General features: G+C 42.0%; 1 protein-coding gene across 1 annotated transcript in view; it reads left to right on the forward strand.

Moving 5' to 3' along the window:
- LOC126295230 (uncharacterized) overlaps positions 1 to 14,020 on the forward strand; it is a 2,305,622-nt gene that overhangs the window by 646,709 nt on the left and 1,644,893 nt on the right. The gene's annotated exons all lie outside the window — the stretch shown is intronic.

Consider the following 14,020-nt stretch of genomic DNA (forward strand, 5'->3'; position numbering starts at 1 on the left):
ATGGAAAGTAGGCGTTTTGGACACATGTCCAAATAACATATTTTCATTCTTTGTGTGTGAGGAATGTTTCCTGAAAGTTTCGCCGTACCCTTTTGTAACAGCCTGTAGATTGAAAGTTACTTGCGCTTATTTCATGTCGCTCTAGTTGTGCAACATTTAAGTACGGCTACACGTGTCATTGCATGTGGACCGTAGAGCGCTAGAATTTCGCGCTGAATATGTGAGCAGTTTAGACCTTTTGCCCATAGAAATTGTACTGACGCGTGTACTTCAATTTTGGTGTATGTTTCCAATCTCCGCGCCATTTGGGCGAACTGTGTTGCACGACTTATCCGGACCGCAGCAGAACTGTCTCCACAGGAAAGCCGGCTCTGAGCACTATGGGACTTAACATCTGAGGTCACCAGTGCCATAGAACTTAGAACTACTTAAACCTAACTAACCTAAGGACATCACACACATCCGTGCCCGAGGCAGGAATCGAACCTGCGACCGTAGCAGTCGCGCGGTTCCAGACTGAAGCACCTAGAACCGCTCGGCCACAGCTGCCGGCAGGGAAGCCAGAACACGTACTGTCTTCTGAGAATATGCGCGAAACACTCTTCGTATCTTGCTCCGAACTGGGCTTTATACTGTGTGTGTACAAGTGCGGTTGTAAATATTGCTGTAATATTCCATTTTTAAACGATCTGTCATAGAGGCTCCAAGTCAGTGAACTTGGTGCGAATCTCGTTGGTGATTAGTCCCCCCTCCCCCACCCCCCCCCCCCCCCCAAGAAAATTATGTTGTTCAGCTAACGATAGAAGAGTCAGTTCAGTCCATACGTCCAACTGTATTTTACAACAGGCAAATAAGTGTGTGTTTTGGTCTTTATTTCATCTTAATGCAGCTTCTGCTCTGATACTTTTAGCACGATTTTTATTTATGCTTTCCATATTTGGTTTGCTTGTCTGCTTGTGCTGCCGTTTTATTTCAAAATTACACCGATAAACGTCGAGGGGTTGTGAAAGGAGTCTTGAGGAACGAATGGAGGATATGTACCCGTGTCCGGAAACATTATGCAACGGCGCCACGTAGCGTTGAGGTCATAGTTGCAGACGCCTTTATGCAGAGTGATTCCGTGATGATGGCCGAGCGGTTCTAGGCGCTACAGTCTGGAACCGCGCGACCGCTACGGTCGCAGGTTCGAATCTTGCCCCGGACATTGATGTGTGTGATGTTCTTAGGTTAGTCAGGTTTAAGTAGTTCTAAGTTCTAGGGGACTGGTGACCTGAGAAGTTGAGTCCCATAGTGGTCAGAGCCGTTTGAACCATTTGATTCCGTGATGATGCCACAAACTTCCTGAGGTGATGGCGAATGATAAATGTATCAGTGAGAGATAAGGGAAAAAAGGCTGCCTCAGGCCAAGATCGCATAAATATTTCTTTATTTACGACAACTGGTTTCGACTGACTTCGCTGTCATATTCAGGTCTTCAAAAACTTTTATCATAAAACGTGTTCGTTTGAGTTGTTACCTCACGGTGAATTGTCATGTTAGTGGGTAAAATGTAACTATACAAAAGTACCTCATACGCCGTGTAACGTGGATCTTTAATGATTAGAACATGTCCAGCTAACGTAAACAGATGTGCTAATGTGCATTTTATTTTGTACTGTGATTTTTATGAGGTAACAATCATCTGTGAGCGCTACATGTACTGACATCGCCATGTGCACAAAGAGCTTTTCGATTTGAAGTGTTTTTACGACAAACGATTTTGTAATGTGCTGCATTTTAGCCGCTAACATGACAACTCGCCGTGAGGTTCCAACTGAAAATGAACACGTTGTACAACGAAATTTTTGAAGACCTTGAGACGACAGCGAAGTCTGTCGAAACCGGTTGTTGTAAATAAAGAAATATTTATGCGGTGTTGCCTTTAGAAAGTTTTCACCAAGTAAAACACATCGCTCCTTCTGATTTTTCAACATGAGAAAATTCAATGAAGCAAGGGACCCTGGTCCGGAAACGAACTAGTTGAAAGTTATGAGCGAAAATACCTCATATCGATGAAATACGTGTATCGGTATTGTTACTGCTCGGACTATATAGTAGGCAACATCCAGAGGTGGTATTATGCACCATAACAAGAAAAATGCCTTCGCTACTGTGAAACGCATCTCCTCTATTGAACAAGTCCTTGTATCTCATAAGGTATACATTTTAATGCTCATGTTTACTAGACATTTTTTCTTGTTTTGGCCTATACTATCACCTCTGAAAGTTGCCTACCCTACAATCTTAGCAATAGCAGTACCGGTACATGTGTCCCACTGCTAGAGACATCAGAACGGTTTTGCTTATAACTTTCTACTCGTTCGTTTCCGGCAGAGGTAATCTTACCTCAGATTGATACATTTCTCCTTCTCCGTCAACCTTGAAAGTTTCCAACATCATCAGGGGATCTCCGTATATACAGGGTCATTCGCGAAGATATGCAAATATTTTAATATGTTATTCTACATGTAAAACTGAAGAAAAAAGTGCATATAAACATAGGTACGCAAATGTTTACTTACGTAGTCACGGCTAATAAAAGATTTTGCCTGAAATGTAGCAACTTCGCTAATATGACCCCATCACAAAACTGTACGAACACGTTTTCCATTTATTTTGTTGTTACTGGTCTGGTGAATCTAATAAAACATGTCTCAGATGTGCATCTGCAGCGAAACTTGGTAGATATGCTAATGCGTTAATTCGTAACTGCTTTAAGCTGGAAAGCAAATTAGTTCCAATTATGGGCACGAGGTAGAAATCTGGCGCTGTACAGCATCTCGCCGACGTCTGCGGTGCTCATACTGGATAAACTGTGTAAGCGGCGTTTAATAATAAAATCACCATTACGTCTTTCTCACTCGTTTGGCCTTTCCTGCCCACATCTCGGTCCTAATCCATTACACATGGAAACATTTATACGCGTCTTTCTTGGATTCACAACGCCAGAGTGCCACGTGGTGGCCAAAGTTGGAACTATTTTTTTTTCCATAGTAAATCGACGCACTAGAATGTCTACCGAGTTTCGTTGATATACTATAATTACAGCCTGCACTGCACTTCAATTATAACCGCCCCGTACGTACATATACAGGTACCGGCGACTGTAACTTCGACATTCTATAGCGTCGTTGGTTGACTTTTTCTCAAGACACCTTCTACATCTCCTCGAAGTTTATCGGTGTAATTTTGAAACATTCTGTATACAGCGTGTGCCAGGAGAAATGATCAATATTCAGGGATATAACAGGTACACTCATTTGAAGCAGAAAATTTCATATGAATGTATTCCCTGTTCCGAATGGTTTCCAAGGTAGAACACACGTAATGTACATTGTTATTTGTCGAACTGATGGTCTTACACACAACTTGTTTGAGTCGTGTTTAACAAACAAAATTCTGAAAGTTGTGCCGAAAAATTCAAATAAAATTGGAAAGGTACAAAATTTTACAAAATTTCACAAAGTGAATCCCACACGGTTCAATTATGGGTCCACTCCCATTCCTATGGCTGTAAAACACTTCGAACAAAAAGGCTGAAAGCAACGACATACGTTGGGCTAAAATAAAACGTCCAAGAGGTTGGGTGGGGAAGACACAAACGTGCGCGCCACTAGCACAAACATTAATGTACATTAAACGTGTTCTGAAACCATTCGAAGTAGGAGACATGTCCATACGAAGTTTTTTGCTTCAAAAGGGCGCTTCTGTGGTATCTCTGAATAGTGGCCATTCCTCCTCGAACACTCTGTAACCTATATGAAGTTGTTCTTCCTGTCCTTTTACTGATTCCTCTCATCTTGTTTAATACATTAATTGGTTCATCCGTTCCAGTTCTTCTACTCCGTCACAACAGTTTATTGTCGTGGACGACATCGGTGTCCATGTTTGTTTCCATCTTGAAACAGTACCTAACGGTTCATCTTTAGATTTCCGAAATTCATGCACACGACACAACTAACAGATCTTTCATGAGAATTTACGTTCATTGGCCTTAATTTTTCAGAGTACTTAAAACTTTCTTTTTACTCGTCTGCAGTTCTACTCTCATTTCTTTTCTTCTCTGAGACTGGTCATCCATTTTTTTAACCTCTACCACATAAAGCTTTCTCCAAAAACTGGAGAGTGCCTTTTTCTGACGTCTATCGCATCATGTTTTTTCCCAAAATTTCTTTTATCCAAGTTTATAAATAGTACCGTGCTATATTTTTCCCCCCAAATTCTTTCATACGCTTTCCTGTATGTACCGTTTTTCATATTTCCACTAATGTTTTTACGAATGTTGTCCAACTTACTAGCACATTATGTTTTTCATTAATTTTCTGTCGCGCTTTCTAACAGCTTCTGCCACATTATAATTACTCCACTAAATTCTTTCATCATTTTAGAGCTTCAGTGGGCTATCTGTTTCCTCAAAAATTTTCCACCCCCTTTCACAGCTTCCATCTCATTTTGTTATCAGTCAAATTTATTTCACTCAATTTTGCAATGCGCACTCCATTATATTTTGCCTTAGAGTCTTTTCATTCATTTTCCGTCGTCTGCTCAACATTTGTTTTGTCCAAGTGCTCCGCTACGACGCTTTCCTGTCGTCTTCGTGGGCTGGTGTTTTGCCTATCCACAGTAGACGTAAGGGCAGTTGGTTTACTTGGCACATCATTCTTTCGTATCTGTACTTGGGTGTGGGTATTGGGAGAGGAGCGGAGGGGGAGCGAAATTACACGAGTTTGAAGAGCTTGAATATTTAACGCCTTGCAAAGTACCCTTCAGCGCTGTCGGGCTGCAAAACGGCATTACACCTCTGTCTGGCGGGTTGCAGGAAGTCACATTAGTAGGCGCTATATTCTGGGTTGCTACTGCTAACCAATATTATACTTCCATTTCTTCGCTCGTTTTCTCTGGATTTGTGTGTTAATTCAACATGGCACAATAGTTAAAACCTCTCAGGCACTACGCTAGTAATTAAGAGAGGTACGGAGTTCAAATCCCAACTGGCTTTTCGTGTTTAGGCATTCCCCGGCTTCCCAAAATAACGTCAGGCAAATGCAGGTGATGCCTTTGAAAAATGGTTGTGTATTTTCCTTCTCCATTGTTCCCCAGTTCCAGCTTGTGCACCGACACTAACGACTGACTTGTCGATAGGAAGTATCTCTAAAAACATCGTCTTGATACGTTGGTTGAACCCAGAACGTCTACAACAAATTTTCGGAGGTTGTTTAGGCATATTTTATGACTGTTTCGGTATAAGGGACCCGCTGTCCACTGATTACGAGTAATTGCATTTCGTCTTGTTTTTTACTCTCATTCATCTTCGTATCTGGATGCCACCGAAAATACTGCAAATATCGACAGTATGTGCCGCCTGTCATGCTTGCAAACAAACTTGTTCCATTCACACGCCGTGCTTTTGTCGTTGTCTGAGGGTTGTTGTATTACTTCATGTTTTGTGTTCCACGTTCTGATAATTGCTCCGTTACAGGCACTGCTGTGAAGGTATTTTCATAGAATCAAAGGCAAGTGGGGTAAAGGTAAGAATTAAATTATTACTCTGTAACGAACCACTGAAGAATACGGGCAACTTACAGCAAACTACTAAGAAAATATTCCTGGACAATCTCAGAAACACTGTTGATCAAGTTTGAGATATCTCCAACAATATCTTCGATACCAAAGAACATGGATTCCGAAAACATAGTTCATGCATGGCCCAATCTGGACTTTTCTCACATGACACTGTGAAAGCCATGGATGGAGGCGGTGTGGCGTTTCTCTATTTCAGAGAGGCGTTTGACTACCTCAAAAAATGTTCGAATGTGTGTGAAATCTTATGGGACTTAACTGCTAAGGTCATCAGTCCCTAAGCTTACACACTACTTAACCTAAATTATCCTGAGGACAAACACACACAGCCATGCCCGAGGGAGGACTCGAACCTCCGCCGGGACCAGCCGCACAGTCCATGACTGCAGCGCCTGAGACCGCTCGGCTAATCCCGCGCGGCCTGACTCCCTCACTTACGCTTATTAACGATTGTATAGGGTATCAAGGGAAATTTGTGACTGTATTGAAGATTTATTGGTAGGGAGGACGTAGAATGTTATCTTGGAAGGGGACTCATCGGTAGATGTATAAGCAACTTCGAGGGTGCCCAGGAAAATCTATTGAGTCCCTTTTGTTCACGTTTGTATATTAATGGCCTTGCTGACGATATTAGTGGTAAACAGAGATTTTTTGTATAGATGATGCAGTTACGTATAACAATGTACAACCTGAAAAAAAGCTGCAGAAATATTCTGTTCGATCTTCAATAAGATTCCAAAGTGATGCAGAAACTGGCAACTTTTTTCAACTGCGGACTTGACAAAACGAAAGAACGTAGTATCCTGTGACTACAGTGTAAACGAGTCACAGGTAGAATTAGTCAGTTCGTATAAATACCGTGGTACAACACTTAGGTGGGATATGAAGTGGAACGATTGCATACGCAAGGTAGGTGGTAGACTTCGGTTTATTGGTAGAATACTGGGGAAATGCAGTATGGCTACAAGGCAGACTGCATACAAAACACTCTTACGACCCACTGTAGAACATTGCTGAAGTGTTTGCGACCTGTGCCAAATAGAACTAGTTTGAGAGGAGGGAGTATTGAACGTATACAGAGAAGGGCTGCACAAATGGCAACAGGACAGTTTGACACATGGGAAAATGTCACAAGAAATGCTGAAGAAAATGAAGTGGCAAACTCCTGAAGGCAGTCACTATCTATTCTGCGAAAGCCTACATACGAATTTTGAAGAGCCAGTATTAAGTGATCAATCTAGAGATATTTTACAGTCCTCTATTGATCGAGAAAACCAGATCAGATTGATCACACCGCCACGCAGGCGTTTCAAGCAGTCAACCATCCCGCACTCCATACGTGTGTGCAACGGGAAGAAGCCCTAACCACTGGCATAGTGGGAAGTATCCTCTGCCGTGCACTACACAGTAAGATTTGGCTGTAGCCCCATAGGTATCAGCTTGACGGTTCGTACCACAAGCTCGAAGATGTTTGCGGTAGTGAAGAATACAAAATAAGATGGTACTTTAACGCAAGCTAAGACATCCAGACCGGCAGACTAGCACACGAGGCTAGTGGTAAATATCTAGAGCACGCCACGCCATTTAAAACTATAGCGCCAAAGCTAACTAGGAGACGGAACGACCGTGGGGTCGGGCATTTGTCAGAAATTTTGTGTGGTGAAAAAGGACCCCTAGCACCTCACGTGGTTGAAATATTAAGACGCACTACCCCCATAATCGCGGGAAAAATAGGTCGAAAGCTTCTTATGTGCCTTATGAGTACAAAATGTTAGTGCACTGCCGAGCCGCCGTGTGTCCTAGATGTTTAGGACTCGGACTTTTACGCCAGAGGTCTCGGGTTAGATTCCTGCTCAAGGCACTTTTTTTTGGCCTGTTTCCTTTTCTTTTGTTATTCCAGCAATTACTCAGAAAGTTTCCCAAACCTACATTATCATTAACAAATTAGTTACATTATTGAATAAAAATTATTTTCTTTTTGTCCAACAACACAATTCCTGGCGGTGGGTTTTCCATTTTTCATTGTAAAGTATATGAGGAAAAACATTGGATTTTTAATCATAATAACAAAGTCGACTGGGAAGCATTCAGTTTTTATACATATAATAATTATAAACAAGAACCGCAGTGGTAATTATCGTAAAAACAAACAAAGCAATAATTTTTGCGACATCTTGTGCAACATATAAAAACGGATTTTTTACAATTACAGGGCGTTTGCAATAAATCTTTGCAAAAACATGCCCCATTAACATTTACAATAATGTTTTGAGTTTCTGATAATTTTGAGGCAAACCAGGAATATTGAATCATGTCTCGGAATATTGGTGACGATAAATGATGGTGAATTATAGAATGAATGTTTATACAATCTTCCAAGGAATTAATTTCATGATTCTCCTGTAACAATGCGCTGCAGTTTTGCAAGCAACAGAAGAAAAAAAAAGAAGTACCACAGGAGGAATCGAACACGAGACCTCTGGCGTAACGGTCCGAGCGCTAACCATGTAGGCAAAACGGCGGCTCGGGAATGGACTAACATTTTATACTCGTACGACACCTAAGAAACTTTGGATCGATTTTTCTCGGAATTTTCCGAGTAGTGCGTCCTAATATTTTAACCACGTGAGATGTTAGGGGTCCTCTTGAACCACACAAAATTTCGGACAAATCCCCCACCCCACGGTCGTGTCGTCTCCTTGTAAGAAGCGTCGTCTCCTTGTAAGAAGCGTGCGAACATTTCCAAATGACGCGCGAGTTCGAAACACGCTGAGAGGCGACGTTCGCACGTGGCCGGCGAGAGCTGGTCGCTCGTTCCGCTGTATCGACCTATCGAGACGGCGACCGCTCGCGCGTGCGCCATTGGTCGGCCGTCGTCGATACGCGCCGGCTGCCGTGACAACGTGCCCGCTACACAGTCATCTGTTTTACCGCCGGAATGGCGCCATTACGATTTCATGTCGCGCGACCGCTTAACGATTTCCGTTCACAAATTTTCTCTTGATTTGTCGTTCACAGCGCTGCTACAACACTCTCAACTGCCGTTGTCACCATTTTCCGTGTATACCAATGAAACAGTAATACATTCACACGGAAGAGCACATGTTGTGTTCTTTAAAAATGGACGCAAACAGTCTCGACCACAGAAACATTTATTTAGATTGTAAACGGTTTCGTTTAGGTTTTGACCATCCTCAGACCCTCCTACAATGATGTTAAGTGGTGGTGTTGCAACTCCACGAACGTCAACTCCTCTCTTTCTCCCCCCCCCCCCCCCCTCTCTCTCTCTCTCTCTGTCTGTCTGTCTCTCTTGGAGTAACAATACCCGCTCCATTCATCGCCACCGCCTACCATCATTGTATGAGGGTCTGAGGATGATCAGAAGCTTACCAAAACGTTACCAGCGAATCATCATCTGGAGTGCCCCATGGCCAGGGAAGTGTGGTAGGTCCGCAGTTGTTTTCTATCTACATAAATGATCTTTTGGATAGGGTGGGTAGCAATGTGTGGCTGTTTTCTAATGATGATGTGGTGTACGGGAAGGTGTCGTCGTGTGACTGTAGGAGGATACAAGATGACTTGGACAGGATTTGTGATTGGTGTAAAGAATGGCAGATGAATAGGAAAAAGAATCCTGTAATGTTTGAATACTCGATTAGTAGTGTAGCGCTCGACACAGTCACGCCGATTAAATATTTGGGCGTAACATTGCAGAGCGATATGAAGTGGGACGAGCATGTAATGGCAGCTGTGGGGAAGGCGGATGGTCGTCTTCGGTTCATTGGTAGAATTTTGGAAGATGCGGTTCATCTGTAAAGGAGACCGCTTATAAAACTCTAATACGACCTATTCTCGAATACCGGCCTTAATTTAAGGAAGAAATTTCTGAGGATGTACGTCTGGAGTACAGCATCGTATGGTGGTGAAACATGGACTGTGGGAAAACCGGAACAGAAGAGAATCGAAGCATTTGAGATGTGGTGCTATAGACGAATGTAGAAAATTAGGTGGACTGATAAGGTAAGGAATGAGGAGGTTCTACGCAGAATCTGAGAGGAAGGGAATATGTGGAAAACACTGATAAGGAGAAGAGACAGGATGATAGGACGTCTGCTAAGACATGAGGGCATGACTTCCATGGTACTAGAGGGAGCTGTAGAGGGCAAAAACTCTAGTGGAAGACAGAGATTGGAATACGTCAAGCAGATAATTGAGGACGTAGGTTGCAAGTGCTACTCTGAGATGAAGAGGTCAGCACAGGAAAGGAATTCGTGGCCGGCCGCATCAAACCAGTCAGTAGACTGATGACCAGAAAAAAAAATCAGGTCGTATTGAGGAAGGACATAGAAGCAATTAAGAGGCGGGCTCCTAGATTTGTTACTCATCACGCGAGTGTTACGGAAATGCTTCAGGAACTCGGGTGGGAGTCTCTAGAGGAAAGGAGGCGTTCTTTTCGTGAATCGCTACTGAGGAACTTTAGAGAACCAGCATTTGAGGCTGACTGAGGTACAATTTTACTGCAGCCAACTTACATTTCTCAGAAAAACCTCAAAGTTAAGATAAGAGAGCTTAGGGCTCGTATAGAGGTATATAGGCAGTCATTTTTCCCTCGTTCTGTTTGGGAGTGGAACAGGGAGAGAACATGCTGGTTGTGGTACGAAGTACCCTCCGCCGCGCACCGTATGGTCGATTGCAGAGTATGTATGTAGATGTAATGTTTTTGCGGTCGAAACTGTTTGTAACCATATTTAAAGTACTTTTAGACAGACTGCTGTTTCCCTAGGAGAAATGTTCTCACAAATTAATTTTGTATTCTCTTTCGATCTCAGTGTTGTTGTTGTCGTCAGTCCGAAGATTGGTTTGATGCAGCTCTCCACGCTATTCTATCCTGTGTAAGCCTTTTCCCCTGTGCATAACTTCTGCAAACTACAACCACTTGAATCTGCTTACTGTATTCATCTCTTGGTCTCCCTCTGCAATTATTACGCTCCACACCTCCCTTACCAAATTGATGATGCCTCCATATCTCGGAATTTGACCTATCATTCTTCTAGTCAAGTTATGCCATAAATTTCTTTTCTCACAAGACCGATTCAGTACGTCCTCATTAATTATATGCTCTACCCATCTAATCATCAGAATTCTTCTGTACCATCAGATTTCAAAAGCTTCTATCTTATTATTGAACTATTTACCATACACGTTTTAAATGCATGCAAGCCTGTAGAGAAGTCTTTCTTGTTGTTGCTATTCTGAATTTTACACACGCAAACTCTTGCTGTCACCATTTATTTTGCTGCTCAAGTACCAAAACTTGTTATTGTTTTTAGTGCCTCATTTTCTCATCTGATTCCCTCAGTGTCCTCTAATTTATTTTGTCTTCATTCTATCGTCCTTGTTTTACTTTTGTTGATGTTTATCTTATAACCTTGCTGAAGACATTATCCAGTCCTTTCATCTAATCTTGCAAGTTCTTTGCCGGCTCTGATAGCATTACATTGCCATCACCAGCTTCAAAGTTCTAAATTTCTTCCCCCTGAATTTAATTTTCTTTTCATATCACTTCTAGGTTTTCTTTACTGATTGCTCAACCCGCCTCTGCAGCCGAGGTCGCTAACGCACGCCTGTGCACTGACTATCTACTCGGTTCGTATCCTGGTGGTGGATGAAACTTGCGAGTATTTGGCACGCCAGGAGAGGAGAGTTGGTGAAGTCCCAGAACAACAAACATTGCGGTAATGTCCTGGATTAAAATCCAGATCTCTGCACAGTATCAAGGAGTCTTCGGCAAACCTTAATGTCTTCATTTATTTTCCTCTGAACTTCAATTGCTTTACGGAATTGTGCTTTTTCCCGAATCTACAAATACTATAACTGTATCATTACAGGTTGTGGGTTCCGCGTTTTTGCAAAAACACTGATTTTCCTTTTTACCCAAACATGTTCCGCCACCTATGTGCCATCATCAGTCCGTTTTAGATTATTGAAAACTGTAAAGAGTGGACATATTTTAGGTTGTTACTGATCTAACAAAGTGAGGCCTAAAGAAAGTTTCGTTTTTCTTCTTACCGTGATTTTACATTATATGGTTTTGCAGGACTATCTGTATGGTGTCCTGTACTGATAGTAAACCAAACAATCTAAATGTGGATTTGGTTTTTAGAAAACGTGATTTCGGCGTGTCAAAACGTTTTGCGTATATATTTGTTACTACTCACGATTTGTTGTGACTGACCCGGCCGCTGTGGCCGAGCGGTTCTGGGCGCTTCAGTCTGGAACCGCGAGACCGCTACGGTCGCAGGTTCGAATCCTGCCTCGGTCATGGATGTGTGTGATGTCCTTAGGTTACATTGGTTTAAGTAGTTCTAAGTTCTAGGGGGCTGATAACCTCAGATGTTGAGTCCCATAGTGCCCAGAGCCATTTGAACCATTTTTTTTTTTTTTTTTTTTTTTTTTTTTTTTTTTGCAGATGACAAGTTATCAGTGCACGACAACATACAGTTGGTCATGCAAAACAATATAATGTAAAATCACGGTAAGAAGCGAAACTGACCAAAACTTTGATTAGGGCTGACTTTGTTAGATCAGTTACAACCTAAAATATGTTCACTCTTTACAGGTTTCAATAAACTAAAACCCACTGGTGATGGCACAGAGGTGTCGAAAAATGTTTGGGTAGAAAGAAAAAAAATGATGTGTTTGCAAAAAAGCGGACTCCACATCGTATAATTTACCTGATAACGTGGAAAGAAATGACAAGAGTTGCAATTCCAAAAAAATGGCTATAAATTTGTGTTTGGCTTTCTTCATGACTACTTCTAAGACTACTCACTCGGTCAGTACTGCCCTCCGTGTTCCTGTATCTCACCGAGATGCGCTTTTACAGACTGTTTGATTTTTCTGGAAATTGTCGTTCCGTCCCTTTCCTTTCGCATTAGGTGCTTCTGCTGATTTGTGCAACAGAATGAAATGCTTTCGACTCTGTGGTTAACATTTGAGGAATTCATGTGGAAAAAGTCCTTACTGTTCTAATAAAAACAAACGGAACTTTTATTTTCTATGGAAGCGTACCGTATGTTTAAAAGAATCATCGCATCATCATAAAATTCATTTAATTATCTTTTATTTTTTGAACAACGTTTCCGGGAAGTCCATGTGTCACACCGTTTTTGCTGTGTCAGATATGAAGATTATATGTTATTTTGCACTATAAGTAATCCATTAACGATCATCACATTCGAGACACTTGTTACATACGCCTGTAAATATGCGAGGTGACCCGGAGTCCCTTCTTCAGAGTTGGCAGACGAATTTCCTCCGCTGCTTCGGCACAGATTTTTACAATTTCGCTTTTGCAACATCTAAGTGGAGTCACCCCAAAACAAATACTGTTCTTTCACGGGACGCCCATTGTCGCCGAAAGAGCCGGTTTGTTTCCCGTTACAAAGAAAACGATTTTCAAAAGGAGAATTGTGCGCCCGCATTCGATAGAGCGCCCGCGAATTAGTCTAGTGCGATAGTCCTTTTATCGACGTGTAGCAACAGAGACAGTAAAACACGAAGAATAACAAAGAGTACTGCAGCAGCGATTGACAGCGGTTCAGACCGGTGCTGGAAAGCTGTTTGTTATTTTTCGTGGTTTATTGTCCCTGTTGCTCCATTGCAAATTTTGCGTTGTACACACAAATGATTGTCTTCCAAAAACACAAACACGCGCGCGCGCGCACACACACACACACACACACACACACACATGTATATATATATATATATATATATATATATATATATATATATATATATATATATATATATGAAAGTCGGTGGAAAAATAAACACTACTTACGTGTTTGGGGTAAACCTTTCTTCTTTTTCGACATAGCCTCCTTTTATACTTACACAATTCGTCCAACGCTGTTCTAATTTCTTGATCCCTTCCTAATAATAGGAATTGTCCAAGTCTGCAAAAATAGCTGTTAGTTGCTGCAATCATCTCCTCGTTTGAATAAAAACTTAGTCCCGCCAGCCATTTCTTCGAATTGGGGAACAAATAGTAGTCCGAGAGAGCCACGTCTGCAGAATATGGAGGATGTGAAACGAGTTGGAATCCTATTTCCATTAATTTTGCGACCACAACTGCTGAGGTGTGTGCTGGTGCATTGTCGTGATGGAAAAGGAGTTTTTTACGGTCCAATCGGCGGTGTTTTTCTTGTAGCTCGGCTTTCAAACGATCCAATAATGATGAATATGCACCAGTAATAGTTTTACCCTTTTCCAGATAGTCGATGAGGATTATCCCTTCCGAATCTCAAAAGACAGTCGCCATAAGCCTTCCTGCCGAAGTAATGGTTCAAACGGCTCTGAGCACTATGGGACTCAACATCTGTGGTCATTAGTCCCC

Source organism: Schistocerca gregaria, chromosome 11 (assembly GCF_023897955.1).
Source record: "Schistocerca gregaria isolate iqSchGreg1 chromosome 11, iqSchGreg1.2, whole genome shotgun sequence".
Classification (NCBI taxonomy): Eukaryota; Metazoa; Arthropoda; class Insecta; order Orthoptera; family Acrididae; genus Schistocerca; species Schistocerca gregaria.